At 37.2% G+C, this 9,265-nt stretch overlaps 1 pseudogene across 1 annotated transcript; it reads left to right on the forward strand.

Annotated features, from left to right (window-relative positions):
* The first annotated feature begins 5,686 nt into the window (after nt 1–5,686).
* Nucleotides 5,687–8,318, forward strand: LOC148854188 (uncharacterized protein At3g28850 pseudogene; annotated as a pseudogene). Its single transcript, XR_016112565.1, has one exon. The product of XR_016112565.1 is annotated as an uncharacterized protein At3g28850 pseudogene (transcript).
* The last annotated feature ends 947 nt before the right edge of the window (nt 8,319–9,265 follow it).

The following is a 9,265-nucleotide window of genomic DNA, read 5'->3' on the forward strand; positions in this document are numbered from 1 at the left end:
GCGTACATTCCGGATTTGATCTAATCCATTTGCAACCATATTTTCATCTTAAGATATTTTGTTAACGACAGCATTACCTCCACACTTAGACAAAAGAGAGCTGCTTACAAAAACAAATAAGAGATCAAACATGAACGGGGCTTTCAAGTTTCAACTGCATAGTAAGTCAGGAACGACTCTGGATCTCCTATCTATAAGAACTTTATCAACAAAATACTACCTCTGTGCATTGGGAGCATCTCCCCATGTATAATATTATGTAAGAGAATGAGATATTCCCCATGTGTGACTGCAATATTATGTGGATAGGTGTGGATAGAATTGTGATGAATAAAAAATCCAGACTCGTCAGGAACTGGACTTCAAATGATCCTGGAATTGAGATATCAATCTCAATCGGTTGATACATGCTCAAGTTGACATCATTATCTCCGACTACTACACAAATTTAGAAAATATTAATACAAACATGTGTATTACTAAGCAGGGTTCCCCCGCATTGTGGGGATCAGGGACCTTGCAGGGAGGAGTGCTCTCCTCATCCCCACTGGAAAATTTTCCACCCCTACCCATTCAAGTAGGTCGCATGGGGATCGAGGAAATGAACAAAAAAAAATTGCCATCCTTAATTACGAGCTAACAGCCCAAAACCTAAAATACCCAAGCCCAATTACGTGAAAAATATGGGTGCTTGGTTGGGCCTGCACAACTTACAGCATTAACTGGAATGCCATCAAACAGAATGGAAAGTCAGTGTCATGTAAGCTCTTCATGACGTTTAGACTCTTTAGTAAGATAGACGGTTCAGGCCTTCCTCTATAGTGAATTTTGTGATTAATTTGTGCAATACTTTCCGTTCTATATAGTGAATTTTGTGAGCAGGTAGGTTTTATAGCCCCTTCCCCCATTTTGTGCAATCATATCTTTACATTATATATATCTACACAACAAACACGATGGAACACTTAAAAGAGACATACGGTTTCATACTTTATTTTATTTGTTGAAAAGTATTATTTAATCTTTAAACTGGACTGTTGCTTCATCCTTGTGTGCGGCATCTGTGTTATCTCTTTATCCCCGTCAAACAGAGGTCAGCGCCTTTGCCAAGTCCAGCCCGTTTGGGGTTTTACCTAGCCAAGTATACATTACTCACTCGGGCACTCAAGTAATCAAGTGGTTTCCAGGGCTGAATTATTCATTTATTTATTTGGGCCTCTTTCACTCTTCCAGAAGTTATTTATACAGATAAATGCATTTACTCATATTTTTTTTATTTTTTAGGTAAATAAGACAATGACTGTTTTAGTCATAAAAAGTCATTATTAAAAGCCGCATTTTTGTTTCATCTAAGTTTTGACAACTTTTAGGTGTCATTTGCCCTCCACATAAATGTGAAAAAAGAAAATGAATATCTTAATCAATGGGAACTTAATTCCTATTGACCAACTTTCTCCCCTTCTCAAAATCCAGAAAAATATAAATGGGCCATTGAAAGAAAGAGGAAGGAGATGTAGAGAGAATGAGAGCTTGAATAGGGTGAGGAATAAAGAGTGAGAAAGACCCATAATCACCTTTGGTTCACTATTTCTCCACCTTTTATTAAACAAAAATAGCATCTAAAACAAAAAAAAAAAAAAAGACGTGGAGATTAGTCTCTTTTGTCCATATACATACATGAATATGAGAGGGAAAGAAAATATTTAGTAGACAACAATATCTATTGGAAAGTAGAGTGCGAAATGGAAGTATAATGGATCCCATTCCGTTCCTCACACAGACACAGTTGTTGTCATCGATAGATTTTAACTCCTTGTTTTAATAAATACCAGCCAAATTAGCAATTTTGTATAATAACTACTGGTTGTCACTAAATATCATCTTTCCACTTTCTTTGCATGGAAGCATGTGTGTTGGGTTGGGTTTGGTTTGGGTGAAGTTTCAATCCAATTCATCTAATCCGCCAACCCATTAATGATCTAGTTATTTAAAATTAAATGGGTTGGATTCAACTCAAACCCGCTTTAAACTAATCCAACCCGCCCAAACTTATTAATCTTATATTTATGTACCTAAAACAAAAAACTAACTCTCTTTTGACAAATAAGTTGATCATAGCTTGGTGGTAATAATAGTTGGTATTTACATAAGTGGTGAATGATCAAATCACATTACATGCATGTTATTTACACCATGCATGGATTTATGTCGATTTGGGTGACATGTATTGATTTGAGACATAACTAATTTAATCAATAATTAATAAAAAATTAATACATTAATTATAAATTATTTCATTTAAATGAAGAAAATTAAAAAAATGACTAAAAATTAATATTTGTATCTATAGTGATTAATCCAATGATTATCCACAGTCCAACCCATTTGAATTGAGCCAATTGATGATCAACCCATTTCCGACCCACCAAGTAAATGGGCGGATTGGATGAATTCAGCAGATTGGGTGAAAATTTGCCACCGCTAATGATATCCAATCACTTATGTTGAAGGTGAAAGGTGGGGAAGAAAAAATCAGTTGCGTGATTAGTTAATTTTTTGAAATGATGATAAGAAGTTAAAATGGACATGTGGAGACATGATTGATAGATGAGGGTCGGGTCGGGGCTATGTGAGTAAAGATTGTGTAGTTGGGACTTGGGAGGAGTAAGAAAGGTCACGTGTATGTCCATCATTTTTAACATGTAAATTAAGTGGACGATGAATTGGAGAATCCCATCATCCTACTCCTTCCTATGTACATGCATGAATCATGAACCCATACATTCCTTCCTCAGCTTCTTTCTTTCTTATGGCCTTTTTTTTGGTGGTGGTACTGTAGCTGGGTCATGGCTCATGGGTGATCGGGTGTTTCATCCAATTCCAATGGTTGATTTGAGGCGATCGAGTAGCAAGTGTACATCACACCCCGAAACGCCATGTATATGGTGGATCATCAACTTGTTTCATTCTTTTTAATTAATTTGGTCTTGGATGGTGGTGTGGTGGGGCATCTGACATGCATGGTGGTGGCCAGATGGCAATGCATGATCGATGCTCCCCTCGGTCCTCTATATTATGTCTTGATCTTTGAAACTCTGGTCATCCCACTGCTTACTTTTTCATTTTTCTTTTTGCGTTTTCAATGTTTACCCCCTCTCTTTACCCAAAAGTCAATCAAATTGGCCGCACCCAGCAAGGTGTCTTGCTCCATCGATCATCCAATTGGCTGCTCACTCCTGTGGGTTAGGACTTGGGAGAAGAAAAACCACATTGGATTCATGCATTTTACCATATGTGTGGTGGTGTGGGAAAAGAAAGGAAAATTTTCACTTTATTATAAATTAGTATCTCAACTTTGAAATGCGTTAGTGTAGTACCTAAATTTTTAAAAAGTGGTAAGTTGGTTCTTGCCGTTAATTGACTGTTAATTATTTGTTGAAAATGTTAAAATTATCTTTCAAAAGAACATACTGTTCATTATCTTCTACTTTGAGATAGAATCAGTTATCTTCAAAGAAAGAGAGAAATAACATGAAATATTATAGAGATAAATAATTAAACAAGAATGTATTTCAGATCTAAATGACTTCATTAATCTAAAATATCCAAAACCTCAACCAATTCAATATCAAAGTAGAATACAATGAACAATGTTTTATTTTGAATGGTAATTTTAATATTTTCAACAGATAACTGACAGTCAGTTAATGACAGGGACCAATTTAACACTTTTTGAAAGTTTAGATACTGCATGCAGTACTAGTGACACGTATGAAATCATTGGTGAAATCCTCAGTACTAGTGTTAGTTGATAAATATAAATTGTACATTTTATTTTTATTAAAAATAAAAATATTTTTTTATTATCAATTTTATTTTTATTTAATATAACAAATATATAATATTAAAATACACATAAATTTTATTTTTTTACTGTTATCTATTGTTTTGCGTTTTTTAATAATAATAATAATAATAATAATAATAATAACAATAATAACAATAATATAGATATAAATTAATTTGGCAATCGGAGAAAGAGTTATACTATTGGTATGTGGACTTTGGGCGAAAAGAAACTAAACCTCTTCACAACAAACGGCGTTATAATAACACTATTTATACATCAATTAAAAAAAAACTGAAAATAACTCTTAAAGTGGCTTATATTTGATTGGTTACCACATATTAATATTAATGTAGAAACAAATATTGTAGGCTGAATCCATTAGTCCTCTTTGTGAAAGTGAGACATTTCTAAGATTTGGTTGAAATTAAGCTTTGGCTGTTTGAAATTAAGCAGTTCATGTGCTACGTACCTGTTTTGAATTTGGTTCGATGGATAGTTGATATGTGCAATGTTTTAAAAATTGACTCGAAAACAGAATTGTTTTGGCCATCGATTTTTGGGTCAGCAGTTTTATCGTCTGAGTCAAATGGTTCAAACAATTTAAATATTATAACTGGTGATATGTCGCCTTATCCATTAAATTGGAATATTATGATAAGATGCATATAAATACAAGAGAAAAAAGGTTTTACTGTTTGAGAATGAGAGAAATGTGAGAAGTTGCCGATGGCTTAGAGAGTTTAGAAGAGAGAGAGTGAGAGAGAGAGAGAGAGAGAGAGAGAGAGAGAGAGAGAGAAAGAGGGAAGAAGAAGAAGAGGAAGAGGTCATTTGCAGACTACAGTGGCAATGACGACGGCAACTTATAGCGGCAATAGTGACGACGACGGTGGCGGTGATGGCAAACTACAACAGTGCCAATTAAGTAGATCTGAGATTTCCCTCGGTATTATCTCTCTCTCTCTCTCTCTCTCTCTCTCTCTCTCTCTCTCACAGATATATCATCTAGACTCTAGCCTGTTCTCCCAAATCTCTCAGATCTCTCTCACTGTCTCACACATCCTTTAACTGATATTTTTCTTTCTAGTAGATCTTAAATTTGAGGGATCTTCTTCTCTTTTCTTTCTTGCTCTTACTTAATAAATCACAAACCATTCTTCAAGTCGAACGATTCAACAATCAAACCATCTGGTTCAATGGTTCCTTAACTATTTCAATGATTTTTTACTAAAGACTAGGTTTGACTTTGGATTCAAACGGTCCAACCGTCCAAGTCATCGATGGTTCGAAAACATTTGATATATCGTTAAACAGTTACTAGCACAGCCACGCGTTCAGCTAATTCGATCTCCATCTGTTCAGTTAATCAACTAGTGTCATTGTACATGTATTTTTTAGGTTTGCCAGGTGTCCAAAGGATTTGCCTTCGAATCCACACCAGCTGATTCCTTCAGGAGCCCTGAGAGTCTGAGACTGACAGTCAAGACTCAAGAGCAGCGAGGCTGAATAATCTTTCTCGTGGTGGATAGAGGAATGGTTCGTGTATCAACAGAATGCCACGTGTTATATGACTATTAGATTTGGTTCTATTTCCATAAATTAATAATAAAAAGTCGACATGTGTCAAACTCTCAACAATTGACGCTAAACCAAAAACGTATAACACCCATTCACCACGTGTCCTTCCAAACCTACCTTCCCCACACTCGAAACGCGTGCATTTTCTTCATTATTTCTTCTATTTACTTTTTCTTTTCTGATAGAAAAAACTAATAAAAAATCAAGACGACATTTATTAATTTATATATAAAGTGCTAAGGCCTACCTGGAGTCGAGTTTTTTCCGGGGTCCATATAGGCTATAGTAATTCGGCGGCCATCCTATTCTTTCGAAGTTTCGGTGGCCAACACACAACTTTGATTCTTCGATTTTTCTCCTTTTCATTTTTATTTCTCCGTCTCATCTTTCTTTTTCCTTTCTTTGGATTTTTCTACCATTCCACGATGATTCTGCCGTGATCTCTCTGGAAGACATTGTTTTAATTCTGCAATTTTCTGTATCGCGCCACTTCGTCTTCGGTTTGCTGCTGCTCTCTTTTACTGAAAACCATTTTTTATTACTCTTCCTGTTTCCTCAATATTCCTTAATCGTTCTTCTGATTCTCTCTCTTAGATCGATGAATGTGAAATTATTGTTATGGATACATTCTGCTTTTATCTCCGATGGAGGATTTGAATACCTATGGATACCAGCGCCACCCATCACAATTGATATCGTTTGATTTGTTTTCCACCAAATGTGATTTCACAATTGGAGCTACCATTTCAAAACTTCTTTTGTGTGTTCGCCATCGGTTACTTTTCCTTCTTTCTTCATCAAGTGTTGGCTCGGGAAGTTGATTGTTCCTCTTTAACTCTGTCTCAATCGGTAATAAATATCGATACTTTAGGGTTTTTGGACCATACAATTTCCCTTGATCAGTAGTCTCTCCAACCTCATCATCGCACAGTATTTGTTTAATTCTATTTCCCTTTCGTTGTAAGCCAATTCATTCCTTCAATTCTCCGTTTCCTGTTCCAAATTTCGAATAAGAGCCTCAAAACCTTGTTCTAGCTCAAGCAGATAAAAGATTAAGAAGAATATTCCTTTAAAAAATAAACAAAAACAAACCCATTCTCAAAAACCAGTTATAAATTGTAACTACAATCCTCTGCCCCTTTCTCTATATAGAAATAGAAATCATGGGTTGTGTAACCTCCAAGCATTCCCATGAGCGATGCCGCCACTGCGGAAGAAGTCCAGCGCCTCTCTGGCGTACCCGCTCGGCGTCAGGCCGCCGCTCTTCCCAACGGAAAAGGGGGAATTATCACGTCGTCTCCCTCCCGTCCCACAGAATGGATTCTCTCAAGCTCGACACCGATCACCAATACCAGAACAGCATTGAGAATTACATCAGTGACGACAAGGAAAACAATGTAAGGCAAATTCCAGAAAGCATCAAAAGAGACAATTTCAATAGCAAGGAATTCGCCACCGAGATTACTGAAGCCAAGAGCTCTTCCGACCTGAGCAACGCAAAGATCCCCAAGGTAATTCCTAGAACGCCCACCATAACACCTCCGGGCGAACCAGAAACCATCAATGCATGGGAATTGATGGAAGGCTTAGAAGACGCCAGCCCAGTCCCACTCTCCAATCTCGTCAATGGTTCCTTCTCTTTCAACGCCGTCGAACTTTCCAAGCCAAAAGTACAAGACTACGGCACGGCATCACCGAAGCCATTGTGGCTCCAGTTGTCAGAGGATACGGATTCAAATTCAAATTCCATAGTCCCCGATTTTGATCCGGAAATAATATCCACGTTCACGAAAGCCCTAGAAGAGCTGTCCCCGACGAACCCTTTCTGCCTCCGGCCGCCGGAGCACGAAAACGAGGACTCCCCAGTTCAGAATAGGTGGTTGCTGGTGTCGTCTAAGGATGATGTATTGGACGATGCAAACGTACAAGGGGAGAAGCAGGAGAAGGTGAAAGATGGTAACATCGTCATTTCCAATGACGATACAAACGTACAAGGGGAGAAGCAGGAGAAGGTGAAAGATGGTAACATCGTCATTTCCAATGACGATACAAACGTACAAGGGGAGAAGCAGGAGAAGGTGAAAGATGGTAACATCGTCATTTCCAACGACGATACAAACGTACAAGGGGAGAAGCAGGAGAAGGTGAAAGATGGTAATGTCGTCATTGCCAATGGGTGCCCGCCTGGTGGAGAGGACAAGGTGGTGATATACTTTACGAGCCTGAGAGGAGTGAGGAAGACGTATGAGGACTGTTGTAATGTGCAGGTGATACTGATGGGGTATAGAGTTCGGGTCGACGAGAGGGATGTTTCGATGCATTACGGTTTCAGGGAGGAGTTGAATGAGTTGTTTGGAGATGGATTCAAGGGTGGTCTGCCGAGGGTGTTCGTGAATGGGAAGTACATCGGTGGAGCCGACGAAATACAACAAATGCACGACGACGGACAACTCAGAAAGGTTATCGGAGATTGTGAGGTGGTGGACGATGGATGCAGCGACGAAGATGGCGGTGGCGGTGGAGTATGCGAGACTTGTGGGAATATTAGGTTTGTGCCCTGTGAGACGTGTTACGGTAGCTGTAAGCTATATTTCGAAGGAGATGAATGCGAATTTCAGAGTGGGTTTCAACGATGCCCTGATTGTAACGAGAACGGAATCGTACGTTGCCCTGTTTGCTGCTCTCTATACTAGCCTCGTTACCAAACTCTTTTGGATTTTGACTTGTAATTTTGCAAAAACCAAAATCAATCAAAATCTTTTATTTTTTTTCTGTATGTTTTTTTTTTTTTTTTGTTTTTTGATTGTACAGTGAGAAAATTTGAGGATTATCGTGTAGAGGGTGATGGTTGCTGATTAAGGGGGAAAAGAAAGATGGTACAGTTGCACATTCATTCCTCTTTTTTGCTTTTAATTTCTGGTAATCTTACTTTTTTTTTCCTACATTCCGTAATCTGTAGCAAAGAACACTCATGGAAGTTAGAAGTTAGAACCCCCACAGGTTTTTAGCTGAAGTTTAGCAAGAGAAACATTCGTGTGTATTGTGTACACAGTGGTTGAGTGGTACCCGTTCGTTCCATAAGCAAAACAAAGTGATTTTTGAAATCAACGATTTTTAAAAATTGGTAAATATTGTTATTTGGTATCATTTTAGTCACATAAGCCGATTTTGAAAGTCGGTTTTAAGTTTATTCAATACTTAATTTTCAAAGGCGATTATTTTAATATTAGAGTTATTATTTAATGTCTTATCGGATGTCATATTATCTTAGAAGATGAGAAAGTCATAAAAAATGGTGATTCCTGGAAAAGGGTCAACTTTAAGGATAGATTTCTTGAAAATCAGCTAACCCAACAGAAATTTTAGGGCCAATTACTCTAATGCTAATAGTGATTTTCAAATAATTGACATCGATACTAAACATTTTTTAAAAATAAAATTTGTCAATTTTGATTGTGATAAATCTTTTAGGGTAAAATATTGATAAATGCAAGGTGCCAACGAATTGATTGATAAGGTCTCCTGACTTCCTGAGGGGTGGGAGGAGTCATGGGTTGGGGGATGAACTACCGCCCCCTTATGTAACGCTTCGGAAGAAATAAAAAATAAAAAAAATAAATGTTTAATACTTATTTTGTAGTACTAATGACAAAAGCTTTATTAAATAAAACAGAGGGCCATTTGTAGGGGTGTTTACAGTCTGATTTCGTGCGGTTTGGAGAAGATCTCATACCAAATCGGTAAATAATAATTTGAGAAATTTCTAAATTGAGTCAAACCATTTTGGTATAAAAATTAAATTAAACTAAATTAAACTTTTATCATAGTTTTGGTGCGGTT

The sequence above is a fragment of the Nelumbo lutea genome, chromosome 4, assembly GCF_056320005.1.
Source record: "Nelumbo lutea isolate HS-2025 chromosome 4, American lotus-T2T, whole genome shotgun sequence".
Classification (NCBI taxonomy): domain Eukaryota; kingdom Viridiplantae; phylum Streptophyta; class Magnoliopsida; order Proteales; family Nelumbonaceae; genus Nelumbo; species Nelumbo lutea.